The 21745-nt window shown below is 37.4% G+C and overlaps 1 protein-coding gene and 1 pseudogene across 2 annotated transcripts in view; both read left to right on the forward strand.

Annotated features, from left to right (window-relative positions):
* The window catches only part of LOC110067110 (uncharacterized), a 94773-nt gene that overhangs the window by 12489 nt on the left and 60539 nt on the right, over positions 1 to 21745 (forward strand). The gene's annotated exons all lie outside the window — the stretch shown is intronic.
* LOC149108140 (uncharacterized) lies at positions 3238 to 6615 on the forward strand (annotated as a pseudogene).

Raw genomic sequence — 21745 nt, forward strand, 5'->3', positions numbered from 1 at the left:
TCCTGGTTTGATTGAGATTCTACCGTAGCATTTGCAGGAATGAGGACGTCACATCCCACCCATTACCCTACTGTACCCTTACACATTTTGCTGGTGACCTCCCATTCCTGCACGGTCAAAGCCACACAAAACCACTTTTAAGACTGAGCTTGGATACCGCACATGACCTTCTCATTCCTGCAAATGCTACGGTACAATCTCAATCAAACCATGACTTGCAGGTAAGTCTTATTTAATTTTACAATTCTACCTTGCATTTGCATTCAATCAGAGGTCATGTGAGACTTAAAAGCTAGAAGCCACATAAAACTTGAGCAACTGATATTTAAATGGCATACTGAGTGTAAGGAACCCAAGTAGCTGGCACGTGGTGCGTGTTGAGATCGTTGAGCATCAACTGCACGATGTAGAACAATTAGACAGGCTTTACTTGATCAGCGTTTATTAAGGTTGACTTGCCCAAATATTATACACATGTGGTGAAAGCTACAGAGTAGATTACAATATATAATTAAAAGAGAGCTAAAATTTACAAGATCTACAAAGGCATGGTAAAAGCAAAAACAAAAAGGTGAATATAAACGAGTAGAACTTGCGTCCAGTACTGCGTTAAAGGCTGAAAAGGAAAAGGTAACTCCAATGCTCCAACGGTACTCTGATAGTTACGTGTAAGGACTGACTACTAATAAACTCCAATGACTTCTTTCTCCTATGATAACGTAACTCCGACTGGCTAAAATCAAAAGTGGCGTTCCTTATCATGTGGGAAACAAAGGGCGTTCAATGGTGAAATGTCGCCAAACAGGAAGCATATGGCTAACAGGTGTTCTATCCAAGAAAAGAGAATTGACTGATAATTGAAAGGAAACTTAGGTAATTAAAAACCGACCGCGATAGCCTAAACAAAACTGGCAAAGACTTATCTCCTAATGATCTACATAAAGGACTATTCATGACAGTTTACATAGCATTCATGACACTGAGTATTTAATGGTTATTCTTACCAGGTGCACCGAACATGCATGGCACATAATGTAATTTATAACAAAAACTCAGTCACAACATCTGTGGCAAACATATACTTAGTACATATGAAATAGAGAGGAAGTAATTCTAGGCTAGTGCTACTGAGAACAGCCTCTCCAAAGTTTTGGTGACTTTCACTTCTAATTGGACGATCATAAAACTTAGCAAAAGTTGAGTCAAGGCACCACCCAGCAGCGTTCATGATCTCTTAAATGGGGTCATTAGGGGCTTAAGCTGCAGAGGTGGCTGTGCCTCAAGTACTATGGGGTTTAAAAACTGTGGTATTTAGGATGTTTGCATGAAAATTATCCAGTTGACAGATTAAAATTTTACTGCCGTCAGATAAGAGTTACTTGTGTCAGAAATGCAAAAAAATTGGGGGTCACCGATTTCACTTCAGAGATAAAGCGTGTTGAAAACTACCCTGAGTTTGAAAAATTGGCACACAGGGTTTATAGTTAAAAATATTGAAGGTGAGTCAGCGAAGGCAAACGATCTTAGTCATATTTTGTAGAAGTTGGTCTGTTGCGTAAATAATTTCAAATGTTACCAACATTTTCACAAAACTTAACCCTTCAAAAGGCATTTGAAACCATTGCACAGATAAACAAAGAGCTAAAAAGAACAGAATTCGATGGTGCATTTTTCAGGCTATCACAACTCTAGCTTCTTGAGTGCTTAGCAAACCTCCCAAGTGCATCCATAACTCAATAGTGTACGCTATGGTGTTTACCATTGTTTTATAACATAACATTGAGACATTGGAACAACAGAAGTCCTTTTATTGAGCTACATCACACAAAAATGTTCGTGTAGCCTTACATGACAAGAGAAAACAAGCACGCGAAAATTTATTCATGACAACCGACTGCACACCAGTAACTCGACAAAGTTTCATCTTCATACAACTGTGAAGACAATTTCGCAATTCTGGCAGAAGAACGTCGGCCATTACTTTGGAAACAATGTCTGTCAAAAGATTTGCTTTGTAAACATCAGCACACACGTCAGTAGCGTACACCCATGGGCAAATAGTAGACGCTAAATTATTTTTTATTACTTAGTGCGCTCTCATGCATGACATGGCATGTGAATTTGCGTGCGCAGTAAGGATGTGTAGAAACCATTAGCGCAGAAGTCCTTAATTCCCGCAGCTTTCATGGTTTGTTTAATCCACCATGAGATGGTGTCTTTAGAGGCTGGTCCATGTGGTGCTTTATAACAAATCAGCAGTTGCTTTGTTCCCTTTCTAAGTGGGGCAGTCCTTTTGGTATAAGCTTGTAATAACTCAACAACACAAAGTCTTTTGCCCAAGTTGAAACTCCAAAGTACAACAGGAAGTAAGTGTCTGTTGTGGCCCCTTTAGCACTGGTTTGTTTCAACAGAGATGATTTGTGGAATGCATATATTCCAGGTGATATGAACATTTCCTCCAGAGAGAGTTTCTGTAAAGTCCGAGTTCTCTGCAGGGATGCATATTCACAGTTGTCCAGTCGTCCATCTGATGGAACCACTCTATCTTGTGAACTTCTTGTTGCCTTGCCTGAAGACAAACATAGGCACAGAAGGTGTGCAAGAGTTATTTTTTTGTGTGAAGTGTCAGAGATAGGAGCATTCATGGTACAGTAATGATTTGGTTAATTTGACATTTTTTCTTTGGTTGGGATGTTACATCAGTCATGGTAAGATAGCTAAATAGTAAGCCATAAAATGTTTGACTGAACAAACTACAGTAATCTGACATGTCTCCAGATTAATGTAGATACCATCTTATTTTCTAACAGGCAATTTGATTCGTTCTTTGATACAACCCGGTGTGACACACGTACATGCATAACTCCCTCACTCACCGATCACATAACCCTTCCAACCCCCAAGAGGAATTTTTGCGCAAAAATACTCAAGTTAATTTAGGGACTTTTTTGCATTTTATACGAGACGTAAGTTTACCTTTTCACACAACACAACACAACACAACTTCACCGAAAATAGAAAGAAAGAGAAAAAACCTCTGACACGTTGAAAGTCTGATTGAATTAAATTGCACTTTAACTTGGTGCCGTGCAGTCTTCGAAGAACATTTGAACAGTTTTCATACTTTTTACCTTAAAAAATATCGGACTGAAATGAATGTCATCAAATAAAACTATCAAACTACTACTGCAGAGACGTAAAAACCGTCCAGAAATGAAAGCTTTTTTGTTTAATATCCTGGAAACAATAGCCAATAACTTGTCAGCTCTAATTGAATTTACTCCCATATAAAAAACAAAAGTGTTAAGTTACCATATGTTACTAAAGATAGCAAACATCTCGTGGGAAAGAGTGGTGATGATTCATCCACTCCAATTGAATTTACTCCCTTGTGAAAAACAAGAGTGTCACATTACACTTAGTAACTAAAAAACAAAAATATCTTGTTATATTTGCATGCAACAAGAACAAAACAATCGTTACCCACACTTACTAATGTAAACATTAGAACTGTTTCAAATCTAAAGTTTTGTCCCCTCTAAAACATGTCCTAAGAACTAGAAGCAATGATTTGTGACCTCTAATTGAATTTACTCCTTGTGAAAAACAAAAGTATCAAGTTACCTTTAACTAAAAATAAAAATATCTCTTTGCATTTGCATACTACGAACTCACGAACTGTTTCAAACCTCAAGGCTCATCTCATTCATTTAACTAAAATCCTCAGCCTAACCCACAGAAAATGTCAAAGTAAACCCAATATATGAATACTTCCTCCTCTTTTATAGAAGAATGAATACGGCCGTTCTGAACTTTATCGGGATCAGATCTTCTCACATACCATTTACCTTTACAACAAGAAATTTGATTGGCTGTTTATAGTAGATCCAATCTGATTGGTGTGACATACATACAATGTACATCTCTCTCACTCACTCACTCACTCACTCACCCATTGACCCATAACATACTTGAGCCGCCGACTAAGAGGTATTTTTTTGTAAAAAAATAACTCAAAAATAGAAAGAAAGGAAAAAACCTCTCTGACACGTTGAAAGTCTGATTTAATTAAATGCACTTTAACTTGACGCCACGCAGTCTTCAAAGAACATTTGAACAGTTCTCATACTTTTTACCTTTAAAATATCGGACTAAACTGAATGTCATCAAATAAAACTATTAAACTGCTACTGCAGATGTAAAAACCGTCCAGAAATGAAAGATTCTTTTTTGTTTAATATCCTGGGAACAATAGCCGATAACTTGTAAGCTCTAATTGAATTTACTCCCATATGAAAAACAAAAGTGTTGAGTTACCATTTGTAACTAAAAATAGCAAACATCTTGTGGGAACAAGTGGTGACGATTCGCCAGCTCTAATTGAATTTACTACCTTGTGAAAAACAAGAGTGTCAAATTACCCATTGTAACAAAAATAAAAATGTCTCATTATATGCATGCAATAAGAACAAAACAATCGTTACCTGCACTTACTATTGTAAACGTTAGAAATGCTTCAAATCTAAATAGTCTCGTCTCCTCTAAAACATGTCCTAAGAACTAGAACCGACGATTCGTGACCTCTAATTGAATTAACTCCTTTTGAAAAACAAAAGTATCAAGTTACCCTTTGTAATTAAAAATAAAAATATCTCGTGCCATTTGCCTACTTCTAACTCATGAACTGTTTCAAAACTCAAGACTCATCTCGTTCATAACTAGCCACCATTACACTGAAAATTATGCACTCTAAAACAACCCAATGTATGTATGTAACTGTCACACTCTCCTCCAAACCGGACTAAAAATCACAAACCGGCAACATACACGTCACTCTTTATTTTTCAACCACCAAAGTCCTTGTGTTTACAGATACCTTGTGTTTCTCACATACCATTTACCTGTACAACAAGAAATTTGATTGGCTGTTCATAGTAGATCCAATCTGATTGGTGTGACATACATACATCTCTCACTCACTCACTCAACATATTTAGGTGTAGAAATGACTTCATCCGGTCGCTACACCTATGCAAGAGAAATTCTCAGCAAAAAAGCCGCAAAAGTTCTCTTGATAATAAAAGATCCTTTTCTAACTCAGATTCAACAACTATTACGATTAAGAACAAACTTTTCGATGCCCTTGTTAAACCCGTGTTACTTTATGCATGTGAAATTTGGGGACCAGAACTATTGTCGTACAGAACGCATTTTGATAAAAGCCCAATTGAACAAGTCCACATTAAGTTCTGTAAACAAACACTAAACATCCCATGATATACAGAAAATATTGCCTGCAGGGCAGAGCTTGGGAGGTACCCTTTAAGCATTGATATAAACACCTCAATCTTTAGCTATTGGCAAAGATTGAAGCATTCTTGTAGCAACGTTTTGTTACGTGAAGCATTTCAATATGCAACAACTTCTACACCTTTCTTTGATGTTACAATTAATGAAGAGATCACTAGGGGGTATCAAGTAACAGAATCAACAGAACCAGTAACACGGCAACACATCAAGAACGGTCGATTAAAAATAAACAAAAATCTTAGAAATCAGTATTCACAAAACTGGCTTGAGACTAAGAACAGTTCATCAACAACTTCAAGGGAAAAATTTACCCACAAGGAAGTTAAAAAGAGTTATCAATTTGAAAATTACCCGAAAACGGTTACAAACTCAGCACACAGAATTAGCCTGACAAGGCTTAGGTTAGGATGTCACGCATTATGAATGCAAACTGGAAAATATGAAAATAAAGGAGATCAATCCCAGTAGAGGAAAGAACATGCTTAGTATGCAAAGAAAATTGCGTAGAACACGAACAGCATTTCTTGATGTATTGCCAGGGGTACGCTACCATAAGAGTTGAGCTCCATTCTCACATTTTAAACAAAGATGCACTTTACGCAAATCTGAGCGATAACGAGAGAACTAAGTAGTTACTTAGAGCTGACAATAGAGTTACATCAAAAATAATAGGTAAATATATCAACTTAATGTTTAAAAAAAGAAAAGAGATTCTCAACTTACAAACGAAATGAGCATTAGAAGTTTTATTTAATTTTATTTGAATTATAAAAGAATCAAGTGAATGTTATTTCTTATTGTACTAGTTAATGTTAAACCTTTATTGTAAACAGACCAATACCTCCCTTTGGAGAGTAAGGCACAATAAAGATATACTATACTATATTATACTATGCTCACTCACTCACTCACTCACTCACTCACTCACCCATTGACCCGTCCATAACGTACCTGACGCGCCGACTAAGAGGTATTTTTTTTACAAAAAAATAACTCAAAAACGTAGCCTGCTTTATGTGACTCAGCACCGTTAGATCAAGTTCGAATACTAGGTTGTGAATAAGATTGAAGCGACTCTGCTTGCAGGGTGGCTGCGAAAGATCTTCAGAGAGAAATCGAGGTTTTTTTATTATGAATTACAAACTCACAACATGTAAACCTTGGGATTCAATTTGAGGTCGCTTATGCGAAACAGCAACGTAACATCAAAAACCGTGTTCTTATCATTTCCAAGCTTGAAATAAGTACACGTAGCTACTTTTGGATGTTCTTCACCAAAAAATGGCTTGAACAAGAAAAGAAAAAGACCAGTGGCTTGAAAAAACAAATGAAAAAAAAAGCTGATGGATCCCGGAATCTAACTCGGGTCCACGAGATTGGAACACAGGTGCTAACCATAGTAACACGTAAGAAACCTGGCTTTAAGACGGAAGTACTTCAGCCTTATCTCAAATTGGCTAACAAATATATGACATATAGTTTCTCAAACTGCAAACTTCTCGGATGCTGACTTTTAATGTGGCTAGTACACAGTTGACAGAGGGCCCTATTTGACCTTTTTCCAGTTAAATTCACCATACAATTGTAGTGCTAATTGATTTTTTTGTTGATTCAAATGACCTCAAAATCAAACTGTACAAATGCGATTATGTTGCAATGATTCAATCTACTATAACTAAACATATAAAGCTTTTTGCAAGAGCCTTGTGTGACTTTGCAATATGATAGCTCATCAGCCTATTCAAGTGTCAAAGTGTATCAGCTTGAAACAAGCCTGAATGTTTGTCTGTGGGCAAAATTTTAATGCTCCGAGTGGATTTCAGCTCTTGAAGTTCTAGCTAGTTCTCCTCGCTTCCACTATGTGGGATTCATCTTCCAATGCAACTTATGTTTCTTCACTGTTATTTGTGTAACATGGAGAGTTTGTCCTGAAGAGCAGGATTTTCTCACGGTGGATTCCACGCCTGTGGTTGAAACTTACAGTCTGGGGTAATGATGAGCTTTTTAGAGGCTAGCAAGACTGTGGTGTTCTGTATTAGAGACTTTTGTGACAAATGCTATGGTGGTGTGAGTGAAACTGCTTTGATTTCCAAAATTTAATTTTAACCCTTCAGTAGTAGCACCATCGATATGTAGAGCGGATTGCCTCTTGTCAATCTCTACTTAACTTCAAAGCGGAAATTTACAATGGCAGCCTCCAGCAACTTCACCTCTGTCATCAAAAACGTTCCCAATGCGTATTACAAAAGCAAACATTTGGTCTTATTTACAGTAAACTGTTAATTTAAGATTAGAATTGTGTGTTAGAAATGTTAAATGAACTATACCCAGGAAGCAAACAAAACAAGTTTCCATTTTTAGTGCAATAATTGCAGTCACATAGACCTTGACCCATAAATGTAAAACGATACATGTGCCTGCAATATTGACTAATACGGTGATTTCAGGAGCTTTATCTACTGGTCAGCGGAATTACTCCAAAAAGTTTACAGATGATGGAAGGACATCAATTCCATATCATTTGCATAATCTGCACCACAACTAAAACCCTATAGATTGCTTATGCAATCTCTGGGTTAACAAGCCAAATACAAGCAGGAAGAGCAAAAGCATTCCTTTCAGCCCTCATGAGAGTCAAAGAGGCCTTGGTTTTCATTTGAACCTGGTTTTTCTGTGTCCGCTGACAGCTGCAACTACAGACATGATGTACTGGGAGACTGGTAACATGAAAATAACAAAAAGGTAAACTTACCATTTACATGCTGTTCTGTTGCAACCCCTAGGATTTCACAGTAACGATCGTTTCCGGTACTGTGTTGTTACTGTGATTCAGAAATAATGAAACCAAAAAACCATTTGCCATGCAGACCTTCAGCCTTGCTGATCAGAAAAGTTTTTTTTTCTTTTCTAATTCTCAGCAAGAAGAGTAATTCCTTTGATTAGCACTCCGATCATATATGAAACTGAAACGTCGTTCTGCCATATTGTATCCATCCCAAAGTTCATTGCATGGTATGTGAATGGGCAAGTAAAATTTTGCCAGGGCAAGTATGTCATCTGGCATTCTTGCCTGGCTGAGAACTTGGAGGAAAAACCAACATCAAGCCTGCAAATAATTTTTGTTCGTAAGCAGGTCATTTGTCAGGCCAAGGAGAAGTTTTGACCTGACAAAAAGCCAGTCTGGTCAGAAAATTTTTTTCTTTAGAAACTAAAAATAAGAGACATTTGAGACATTTTCGTATTTCGATGTAGACCCTTCGCCAAAATGTTGGTTGCAAATTCAAATGGCTTAAAAGTAAAGTCAACTGAGTGTAAAATCGATACTAGCACCAGAAAGGAGACCTTTACATTAAGTCAGGTATTGTTTGACCTGTTGAAAATTGACAAATTCAGAAACGTTTGTACCTCTAGTTTTCCATCACTCACTTGATCACATGTGTATTCTGTATTTTCCCGCATATCAAGTTTCCCGCGTAGACAGCTTGTCAGTATGAAAACTCTCTCACAATAACATTCAGAGACTTGAAAATTGGCTGAAATGAATTCTTTGACTTTTTCTGAAGGCTAGTTTCCCTTGAAAATTTTTGGGGTCAATTGAATTTAAAAAAATTGTGTAGTTAGATAAAATTCAAATTGGAAGTGGTCGTGACTACAAAGTGTGACTAATTTGTGCGTTCACGCCTCTCACAAAAACATGCCTGTGGCGCGGAAACTAATTCAAAATATATTGAACCACAGATGTAAAAAAGAAACGATAAAGAGCTATAAAACGGATTTTTGATCATATTAACTGGAAATACAATAGGTTTCGTTTTCAAGGTTTTAAAGTTTTTGAAAGCGATTGCATTCAGATAAACGAAACATGAGAATTTGGGTCGTGTATCCAATTTGCATAATATTTTAGTTAGGTCAAATTACAACTGAAAATTAATTCCACAACACTTGCAGATAATAAACAACATATTAGACCTCAGATTTAAGTAGTTTTCCAGACGAATGTAATTTAGACTAAATGGGGCTTCACAATCTTTCAAGAAACCACCACAAAATGCGTAAATTAACACGTAGCCTGAATAGTGGTGCTGATGTGGCGTGTTTACAATTCGAGTTGACATTTGAGACAACGCATTGCATGTGATAAAATTGTTTCTCAGAAATGGAATAAAACGAAACTGATAACAAAGCTTCAAATTTCTCCACCAAATTGTTGTAACTAAAGAACAGCTCTGTAGATTTGGCATCAAAGACAACAGTGAATGCCTATATTGTGGAGAACAAGATTCGATAGATCATACCTTTTCAGACTGTCTTTTTACTGAAGATTTCTTGTCAAAAGTGGTGCAATGGTTCAACAACTGTAATAACTCTTCTTTCAAACCGTCAAATCAAGAATATTTATTTGGGGATTTTTCCAATCCTGCCAATAAAGAACTACTGAAAAAATTTAACTACACCATGCTGTTTGTTTGCTATTTTATCTATACAAATAAGTTACACAATAATTCTCTTCTCATCACAGATTTTTTCAGCAAAACCTCCTCTAAGTACAGGCTAGAAAATTTGGATTAAAATTTACATGCAATGATGCCCCAGCTTTGGTCTACTCTGGTTTAAGTCATTATGATTATTATTAAATCTCTTTATTTTTATTTACTATGGCTTATAAATGTATTAATTTTGCTACTGTTAAAATTGTAGTTTATCGCATTGTACTGTATATAGGTCTATGTGTATCAATAAAGAATGTATTTCACAAAAAAAAAAATTCCACACTGCGTCCATTGTCGCACCGCAATAAGATTGGGGATAAATTTGGCGATCCGACAACGGTCACAGTGTGAGACTGGAGGGTGGGTGGGGAAAACAAATCTAGCGTTGAATCCCCGGACCTCCCCACAAGCACCAATCGTCCTGTTCCTGCACGATCCCCGCACCATGCGGCAGTTGAGCCAAAGTGATAATTTTTTCATGTGTACTGATCTTCTATGCATTGCGTTAATGTATGCAGTGTGAATAGTAAAGTATTCCACACTGCGTCCATTGTCGCACTGCAATAAGATTGAGAATAAATTTGGCTCCCGTTCCTTATAGTGTCACTCAGTTTGTTCTAGTCAACCAGGCTAACAATGGACTCCTCCCCAGTACTAATCATTACCTATTAAAGGAGACCATCGTTAGATTCTCCAAGAAGTCAGCTCCCAAACCAAGTCATAACTCCCCAAAACTAAACCGAAACTCAGCTCTCCAAGTCCGGTAAAGGGAGTATTCGCCTAGCCTCACAGATGCTCTTTTTCGTAAGATCTCTTCCCGCGGTTGACTGCAGGGAATGCACATGCAAACCGTTTCAGCTGGTTAATATCTTGCCATGAACAGGATGGTTCCGTACCGATGTTTGAGGCCAGCCGAGCAGAGGCTCCAGCCGGATTTAAGACTTTCGCTAACTGCATGTAGTATAGGGCAGTGTGACGCCCAGTCCAACCAACATGATCCATGATCTTGGCCAGATCCACACCTGTGAGAGCTAGAGTTATTTCAGGACTAAGCGACTGCGAAACATTTTACCAAGGAGCTTGGCAAGGTGATGGAATCTTCAGCCTCGTATTCCTTCTGCATCTCCGCTAAAATTTCATTCTCACTTTCACTATCACTTTCATTACACTCTTGGGCAATTTTTTCCACGAGGGTTTGGCAATCCTCATTGTCAGAGGCATTTTGCTCGCTCGTGGAGCTTGAGCATTCCTTGGTGGTTTTTTTGGCGGGAGCATTACTTTGAGGTTCTGGATCAAATGTATCAACGTCATCTGCAATCAACTGTCGATCAATACCCTCAATTGACCCTCGATCGATATCTTGGTCAACCCTTGATCGACTCTCAACCACACTTTACCGACATGTTAAGTGATAAATGGTTGACACTCGACCGGTAACAGGCGACAGACGGTTGAGTGCCAACTGAATCATATGTTGTCCTGCGTCACTGACCATCCAAATTTTAGCCAGAAAACTAGTTCATCATTTATAAACGGTGTAAATAATTTATTATTACATGTATATCTCTCAGTTGCTATGCGTGCTGTTAATGATCAATTGAGCTGGCCATACTCTACTGTACAGCCCACTAAATTTATAGCTCAATGTTTTTGTCCCTCGGGTTTTGTCCCCAAAATCTCTCCTTATTTATCGCCAAATGTTCTTAACTTTTATGGGAAACAAAAGTTTAAAACCTTATTTTCTTTAAAGTTTGTATTAAAACGTGCTAATGACTCGACAACAATTTCAAATTGAATCATTTTGAAACTGATCCACGTAACTAAAACTCTTTATTTTCTCAAACCTGTCAGACACACAGAACAGATATAATCGATATGGCAGTCGATACATTAATAACCTCTGTACTGTAAGTTAGGGATCCTCATTTTTTTTCCCGTCAATTTATAAATCAAAGGGGTAAAAACTCTCTCCATAACTCATGTTACAGACTTGTAACTCGGTTAACAGGAGGCATAATAGTCGAGAGTGATGAACTGATCACATCAATAAATGATAACAGTACAAAATTGTTACAAGAAGCGAAAAGATACCATGTGTATGTTGCATGCGTATTGCTCCTTATTTCAGAGTTTGAGATGTAATTTTTGGACATGGTAATACACTTAACTCTCAAAAAGCGAATTATCAAATAATGAACAATGTGGAAATGAAAACCATTATTGCTGATAGAAAAAAAGTACTTTCAACATACATATACACATATATTTATCACAAATTTAAGGTGGCTCGATCAGATTTTTGAGTAACGATACCGTTCAACTTTGAGCAACTAGAGCACCATCATTATCTATCCAACAGCAAATCAAACGTTGTTGGTGTGCTGGAGAAAGGTGAAAATTTCAAACGGGGTACATTTCACCAGAATCTGAGTTACCATAGCAACAAAATGACACCATACCCCATTTTATGTATGACCAAATAACTTGCCATCAGGGATAATTTTGGAGATACGACATTGGGATCTCAGATCTGTTATAGTTGTCTTAACAATGACAAAATTTTAAAAAAATCTAGAAGAGTGTTTTCGAGAGAATTGCGAGTGAAGTTTCAAGATGTCAAAATATAACAAAAGCGAAGCTGTTTTAAATGTTATTGCAAACTATGTCCATAAGACTTGACTAAATGGTATTCTGGTCTTAAAAGAATCTTATAACATCTAATTACTTGGCCCCAGTTGCTCAAAGTTTCTATAACGCTATCCATGGGATAAATCGCTATCCAGTGGATAAGTGTTAACAAAACAAACCACACTATCCACTGGATGGTGATTTATCTGGTGGATAGTGTTATCCACCTTTTGAACAACCTGGGCCTGGAGTGAAACTCGCAGAGAAATTGCTCCATTTGACTTTCAGAAACATTGGTTTGAATATCAAATGGTGTGGGGTGTTATTTTGCTTTTTATCAAAAATTGCCCCAAAAATTGTTAAATTGGGCAGGAGTTAACAAACACTTGATGAATTTAGGCTAGGCCTTCAATGAGATTAATCCATTTTCAACATAATCCTGGAGTTTCAGATTAATTGAAACATTAATTTTTAAGACCACTAATTTTCAGCATCAACTCAGGAAAATATTGTGCTGATTTTCACCCATGTTGTTTAATTTGTTGTCTTCACTATAGTTGAAGGGGTGAGTGCAAAACCATGCTAAGTGATGATTTGGGTGAAAAAAAAAATTTCTCAAAAGTGCCTGAATTTTTGGATGTGGTCTTTAATGTAATAGAAAAACATGGTCCTGTACTCTTGTCGCTGGTTTTTGCTTCGTTTTCGTGATATAATGTATGCAAAAAAACTTGGCTTCCTCTGGTGGTGTCTTGAGGTGTTTACGTGTTGGAAAGTCAGCATCTGACCGCAAAGATATTTTTTCTCACTTAACGAACACTGAAATGTTGATTTCACGTCAACTTGCAACCGCAAAGATGTTGATTTCACTTCAAAAACAGCGAAATGTTGATTTCACGAGAACACGTAAGCTTGAAGATGTCGATTTCACTTTAAACACAGCAAAATGTGGATTTCACAAGGACAGGTTAACTCAAAGATGTTGATTTCATGAGAATGCTTAAGCTCAAAGATGTTGATCTCACTTCACAAACACTAAAATGTTGATTTCAGGAGAACGGGGTGACCACAAAGAGATGCTCATTTCACTTAAAGAAAACAGTGGTACTATAATCAAATTTTTACCCCTTGATTTTCTGGGTGTATCATGTAGGATTCCATAAAAGAAGAAAAACGCTGTTTACTGTTTGCAAATATCTGCATTAGTTCCGGATGTGTAAAATATGCAAATGAGATGACTGATGACGTCATACACTCAACCCAATACTATATCTAGTACATAAATAGAGCTATCTTGGCCAATTTGCAGTGCAGACCATTGAAACTTGATAGGCTAATAGTTCTACAGGAAACACACCTATGGCTATAAAAAATTCCTCTTACTTATATTGCTATTTACCAGGCTTCTAAAGCTACGAAAACATCCACTGCGCGTGATCGCAATGCATGCCATGAAGCTTTTCTACAACTCACGCGTGGGAAACGTGGCAGTCGATACAAGACATATTTAATCACTCTAAAATCAGTGCTCGCTTTCCTGACAACGGCAACCCTTGGCAAATGGGCCACAACTCATGAGAGGATTGTTTTCTTGGGGAAGAACTGCTCTTGGACTTTGCTGCCTGGATTGATCTGACTCCAAACACCGATACCTCAATTTTATTAGTTGTTCGAACATCAGAAAGCACGTTTTGTTTCTTTAAAACGTGCTGATGACCTATGGATTTATCAAGGCTTTATGATGCCTCTCAACCACCAGGCAGGCAGGAATGCAGGTACTTTAAAAAGTACACTTCAATTGTTAGTTGACACACAGGGGACCCAAACACTGCATCAGCAGTAAAAATATATGTACCGTTATTTACTTGTGTTCCTGTGTCTTTTTTAGTTGTTTAGAAGGGATTTGAATGAAGCGAAGGCAGTTTACATTTCGAATATTATCTTGTCTGCCGCTTTGTAATTTATGACATCACGTCTCAATTTTCCATTATCGTCGTTAACTATTAACTCTCATTGGAGGAGAGAAAGGAGAAAAGAGACAAGGAATGAAACAAAAATGAGGCCAGTTTTATTTTGGTGCCTGATTCTGTTGTTGCTATCTCTAATCTATCTCTAATTCTCTTGTTGCTCTTGTTGCTGTCGCTAAAACTTACTGAGATTTATGTGCTGGAAATTAACACAGGTGGACCTCAATAGAAAAGTTTGTCTTTTTCCCAGGCCACCGGGTTTAATACAAATCTCCAAAGATGGCAGCCTGGTGGTTGATAGCTTCACTCTTGCTTTTGTTTCTGTATGTACAAAACATAGCAGTTCCTCCAGGCTTTAACAACTTTCTTGACTCAATACACTAACATCAGTGACTCTGATTTAGATGAGGTCATGCGTGATGTGGCAGCCTCCTACCCAAACTCTGACCATCACAGCTTAATCCGATGGAGGATGGTGAAACACGGAGCTATAGATGGTTACTCCAGACTTATAACTCGTGTATTGCTCTGTTAACAATTATTGAGCAGGTAGCATTTTTGTACTGTTCCTCACAGTGAAAGCTCGCTACCGCATCCCATTGCATGTAAGGAGGCAAAAACGTTGATGTTGCAAGATATAATGGAAAAAATGTTGATGTTGCAAGATATATATAGAAGTGCACGGGCTGGACTGAGGCAGGCATATTGCCAGTCTTAGCGTTCATAACCAACAAATAGAAAGACTATGGCAAGAAGTATTTGTTCATGTTTTACAACTCTGCTATTCTATATTCTATTCCTTTAAGATAACTTTGAGCTCGATTGTTTGTCTGATATAGATTTGTTTGCACTGCACTATGTTTTCGTACCAATCATCAACAGCGCTGTAGCTGGATTTGTTGAAGCTTACAGTTGCCATGATCTCTGCACCGAACAGAGGGGGACACCTTTAATGATATGGACCAATGGCATCATTTCCTCGTCACATGCAAGTGACACCGCCATACAAGATTTTGTCAGTGGTAATATAGACTCGTTTGGAGAAGATCCAGAGGGGCCCGAATCTAATGAATTTCATCATTGACCCTTTTCATAAATGGCTGCCAATTTAAAATTCTTTTGTGTGTATTCAAATTAGCCTCACTAAACTTGTTTGGGAGTTAACTTAATTTAATTACTTAATTTTAATCGTGGAACACCTGGAAACTAGCGAACAGCTAAGTGTGTACTTGTCCACGTTAAATAAAGTATGTCTATGTCTTGGGAGTAAAAATTCTTTGGAATTATCAACTCAAGAACGAGGTTAGTCAGGCTAATTTTAATACTTACAAAAGAATTTATAATTGGCAGCCATTTATGAAAAGGGTCTATGGTGACATACAAATTCCAATCACAGAAGGAAGTGAGGAAGGGCACCAAGAGTTACATCTCCAGGACCCTCTTCAGTCAAGTCCCAACTATGGAATTGATGTGTATCTTCGAGTGCATGACCTAATTAGAAGGCTTGCAACTTGTGATAGTTAGGCTACCTTATATCGTGCTAGTATGTTGTTTTTAGTGCAGAGTGCACCTTTGGAATGGTTTGGGGGTTGAGGTCGCTAAAGCACTCTGACAATAAGGCACTTAAAGGCAATATTGCACTATGGCCATAAGGTGTAAACTGTAATGTTTGTTTAATTAATTAATTAGGCTTGCAGCAAGGGGGGGTAGGATGGGGTAGGTACTTGTGAGCACTAAGTAAAATGTGTGGTGCATGTACCTACTTTACTTCTTTGATCACTTAAAAAAGCTATATATTTGTTTCAGAAAGCCCCTTGCTCTCCTTGTGGTACTTTTCTCTTTAGAACAAAACCAACATTTGATCTAAATGCATGTGCAGATTAATAAGCGTTAGTGTCAACTACATAATATTATCAGGTGGAAAATACATTTCATACAAGATCACACACTAACGTTGAGTGCTTTTCCATGTGGTAGAACCCTAAAAAGTCATACGCATGCGTTTAAGCATCGTTAGCACGATACAAGGATGTTACTGTGACTGCATGTCTTTTGGAATTACACCTAACTTTGTTCAAGAAATATCATGTATTGTTTCCAAGCTACACTAGTGCGATTTCATCTTTAAATTGTCTCTATCAAATAGACCAAAATGTTCATACCCACAGCCAAAACTCTCCCCAGTAAGTGGCATTAAAACTTGTCAAATTGAACAAAAAACCCAGGAAACTGCTCAAATATTGCTGCAGACTCTGTGGCACCTACTGAAAGCATAAATTTTATCAGTCTCTGAGGGCACTCGTTCACCAATGAAGGATGTAATCTTGGTCAAGTAGGGCTGTTTACTTTCAATACCTCTCGTTGAAACGTTCCTCAGTTGTATTAATCAATATCAGTGTGTATTTTAAATTTAAGTGGTGTTATTGTTAACGCCAAAGGTGGCAACAGAACATGGTGTTCCATGACAATTTGATAATTAGATTAGTTCCTGTTTATCGGTCAAAAGAAAATTTGCATTTTAAATAATACATATCGTTCCTCTTCCATTTCTTCATCCGACATTCAACTTTCTTCCATTTATCTCCAGCTGTGAAAAGAACATTAGCACATCTTCGGGGTGGTTTCGAGAAAACAAGAGTTTTAGGTTACATAGCTTTGCGAAGAAAACAAAAGTATCAAGTTACAAACGTTTTCGTGAAGAGTAAAATTGTCACGTTCTATCATCTAATTTAAAATGAGCAAAAATCAACGTAAAACACTACAGTAAAATTCGAGAGCTGTCTTGACAAATGGTAATTAATTGTAAGTTATTCTCGAATTGTGAAAGAAAATACACACATCAAACATACGCACTGCTAAGATTATGTCTCATCATAATCCTTAGCTGACTAGCAAGGTCAGTACAAACCAGGAGTGAATAGCAGGGGTTTTATAGGAACTGTGTCATGAGTACTGCGTCAGAGCCTTACATTACACTCTGCACTATCTGAGACTGTCTCACTAGTTGCTGCTGTTATAAGGTGCATGTATTATCCAGGGTCGTCAAATTTTATATATTTGGGTTAGCCTTATCTATGAAAGTGCTTGCACCGACTTTTGATATTTTTGGCCCATTCTTTTATCGTTGAAGTTTAACTCTAAAATGACCTTGTTAGCAATGCTGGTATTTGGTGAAAGAATACCCTTACTTTCACAACTGAAGAAATGTACTGTTGATGCTAAAAAAGTACACAGGGAAGCTTCTTAATGCCTTCTCTATTGCACTGAATTTCATTCCTTTGTTGAATTGCATACATGCAACAGACACTTGCTGCAGTCACGTAGAATTCTAATCCCAAGTAGTGGAGTGGGGAAGAGCACCCGTGTGCGTAAAAATCATACTTTTTCTCACCGCTGTGTCAGGTCTCCTTGAGGTAGTTTTCAAGCTCGCATGTGGTTTACCCCATGCAACTATCCTTAAATGAGGGACTGCTTTTAGCATAAGTTATGCATGAACCGCTTAGAGAAAGTCAAAAATACATGTATTTATGGTATTTAACCATCCAGCCAATGGTTTTGCCCTTTGAATAACTTCTCTTTACCATATTTCGCATGAGATGAGTAAATGACAGCGTGGAAACATTCATTTGATCGCAGGTTACTGCAGTATGGTGTTGACTTTTATGGATGTATACTCCCCATTGTTTCAATCGTATTAAAGGTATTCTGATTTTTTTTTTTTTTGGTAGATTTTTTTTATTAACAATATCTTTATTACCTTTACAATATGTACAAATAATACTTACAATACACCAGAACACAGCAAAAGAAAAGAAGAATTCAGTTACATTCACTACTATAACTTGCAAAAAGTTGCGTTATATCCTACAAAGTTCAAAGAAAAGTAATATACAGCTCTAAGTTACAAACTTCTTGTTGATTGAAGGTTTCCATTTATTGTAGTAACGTTCAGTTGAATTAGTCCTTGTTGATATTTGTTTTTCGATTGTGACCTTGTTTATCACTATTGTTAGATAAATACTGAATTTGTTTGGACTTATCTGAAACCTAGCCTGTTGTATTATTTTGACTTGCTTGCTGTAAAACATACCTGTATCTAAAGGAGTTTGATTTAAACATGTAATATATGCAAGTGACTTGAAAAGTGTTTTGTCGCTTCTATACTTAAAAGGAAAGCACATACAAAGCAATAACAACAAGATGACACCTATTTTGTAAAACAGTCCCGAGGGAGTGTTGTCATCAGCAGGTGTATGCAAATTCGACTCTACTTAAGTTGTTTAGAGTTATATATGAAAACTATACAATGCTCTTTTTGTTAATAAAGGAAACTGTAGATTAAAAATTTTAAGAGAAAAATGAGGAATAAAACTTAAGGGTTAAAGTATAGTTCAAGAGGCAGAAATTGACTTACGTTGTGATTTCAGTCACCATGGGGGGCTCTCTTTTAATCAATAACTTTGGAATCAAATCCAAGTGCTCTGGCTTTTTTCATTGCTTTGATCAAAGTGCAACGTCCTGCTGAATGGCCTTAGCGTAGTCTTGTGTGATGTAAGCATCCTGATAGGTTGTGGAATTTTTCAGATCTTTTTTCCTCTCTGTCTCCACGACACACAAATCTCGCAATAATTGACCATGTTTTTCCAACTACAGGCTTTCCCACTCTGTGAACGGCATGGAATCTGACATTAGTGACATCTATTTTCAGATCATTTTGTAGTAGGTTAATGATCATTCCTTTGCAATCTTCTCCGCGATCTTCTGGTAGATTCATGAATTTCAAGTTTTCGCGACTCGTGTAAAGTAATTGTCTAAGGAAATGTTGTTTTCTTTTTCCACATTAAGAAGCAGCATTGTTTTCTGCAATTCAGACTTTAGCTCGTCAATTTTCCTTTGTTGAGAGTCTTTGACGTCTTTGAGGGCTCTCAGCTCGGCGGTATGATCATTGATATGCTCCCAAACTTGCTCCAGAGACCTTTCAATGCCACTAATGGTCGCTTTCAGACCATCCAAGTTCTCTTTTATTTCATGGCGAAAGCAATCTGTGTCTGTCTGGAGTTGTTTTATTTTGTTCTCCAGTCTATCACCCAAAGATTGGATTGAATCGACAATTTGTTTGAGGACATCATCAAGGGGAACGCTATGTTCTTTTCCGACCTCATGTTTTTTGTTTGTTGGCATTGCCGCCATCTTGGGTTTCGTCTGGTCTGTTGACATTGTCTATAAGAGAAAGACCTTTCTCCTCTCTTCTTGCTTTTTTTCTTCATTTAAGGAAAGACATTAGCCAATTTTTGAAGGTTTAGTGTGTTGTGAACGACATTTTTGTTTGAGAGCCGAATAATCTGGCTATATTCTAGAAGCTCTCATAAACATGACCCTCCGCCATTATCCCGGTCGTGCATTCAGTGTGTCCTTACATAGTTTCGTAACGTTTTTGTTACCATTCAACAAAACTAAATGTACATCTGTATTAAAATAGGAGCTTGAAATGTTCAAAGTCACACAGACCTTTACATTTGAGGCAAGGCTCTTTAACGTTTGCAGTCGAGATACAAAGAGCGACATGAAAAACTGAAGAGGAAAGCATTGCTAAGAGTTTGAATCTGAAAATGTAATCATTGTATAAATTCAGAGCTGACAGCAATTAAGCCCGATGGATGTCTCAATGTTGGTTAATCCATAGAGTAAATTAACAGGATAAGTATGTAGTGTCCTATGATTCTATTATGTTTTATGAAATGTAGAGAGCCTGATCACAGTTTTGATGGTCATTGTCATAACACTGTGCAATCCCAATTTGCTTTGCTAGTGCAGAAATTGGCAAGAAAGTATGTTGTGTCACGGCATGAATGTAGACAAAAATTTCCTAAGTGGCCTCAAAATGGTTGTTTATGGAGAACAAAGCCGATGAAACTTTTCATGTGACTTACACTTAGCTTTATTTGATGGCTGGCCGGGAAGACATTGATCGCACTTAATGTGTCTCTAAATGGAGATTCTGTCTTGTGAAAAGCTGCATTTTTTCATTTTTTGTCCTGTCTTTGACAACCTTATGAATGAGTTACTGGACTATCATAGTTATTCTGGGTGGTTGTGGGTCTTCTATGTTTGCTATTGTTTTTCAATTTTAAAACAAATCAAAATTTAAATTTTTGACATTTTTAATATTGTTAAACATTAACGTAATTAACAGAATGGTTCCAGTCCACAGCCCTTCCCCGTTTTCCAGCTGGCCCTTGGAGAGGCCCTAGCAACGAGGTTAAAGCCATGAAACACTTTGTATTGGTTTTCTTAGGTGGTTTCTATTGTTGTGGATCATTGTGACGGCCATCGAATAAAGCTAAGTGTAAGTCACATGACAAGTTTCATTGGCTTTGTTCTCCATAAACATCCATCTTGAGGCCACTTAAGGAAATTTATGTCTACATTTGTGCAATGCAAAGCAAACTGGGACTGCACAGTGTTATGACAATGACGACGACCATCAAGATTGTGATCAGGCTCTCTACATTTCATAACACATAATAAAAGCATAGGACACCGCATACTAATCCTTTTAATTTACCCTATGGATTAACCCAACATCGATCGCACTTAAGCTGAATGGAGATTCTGTCTCGTGAAAAGCTGCATTTTTTCATTTTTTTGTCCTTTGTGGATTGTTGTGGGTCATTGTGGGGTCGTTGTGGATCGTTGTTGGTCTTTCTGGGTTTTAGTTAGTATGCTTTTTTATGGAAATAACACTATTTCAACCAACTTATTACGTACGGAATTAACATTTTAATCTAGAGGAATTGTCTTGGTGTTATAAACTTTTGCGTTTTTAAGTTGCCAGATATATAAACAACAGAAATTCGGATAGCACAAATGTATTGCTAGAGAAGGCTTATTGAATATATCCAAGTTACCATTTTAAATAAACACGATCTTAAAATTGTTTACCTATTGAATATTGTTATGCTTTGACAGCTTAATAATAATACTAACACTAACAATAATATTAACAATAATAATAATAGTAGTATATAGGGGATTAACCAAGTACCGTTTTCGCAGAGGGAGCTTTATTTCACCGTTTCGCAGCCCCCACCATCAAGTCCAGCCCTCACAAGCTCGGGCCGGTTGAACCTGGGGCTATGAAAAGGTGAAATTCAGCTCCCTCTTTGAAACAGTATTTGGTTAATCCCCTATATACTACTTACAACAGGGAAGGGAGAGACACACCAATTGGAAACAAGCGAGCCCGTTGTTATACCGCCCGAGCCGGGATGACTCAAGCGCCAAACAAATGTGGGTGGCTGATGCGGGGCGGGAAAGAAAGCTGCGGACTTTCTGAGGCAATTCAAAACCTCC

Source organism: Orbicella faveolata, unplaced genomic scaffold (assembly GCF_042242905.1).
Source record: "Orbicella faveolata isolate gen_17 unplaced genomic scaffold, um_ofav_v1 contig_26, whole genome shotgun sequence".
NCBI classification, from domain to species: domain Eukaryota; kingdom Metazoa; phylum Cnidaria; class Anthozoa; order Scleractinia; family Merulinidae; genus Orbicella; species Orbicella faveolata.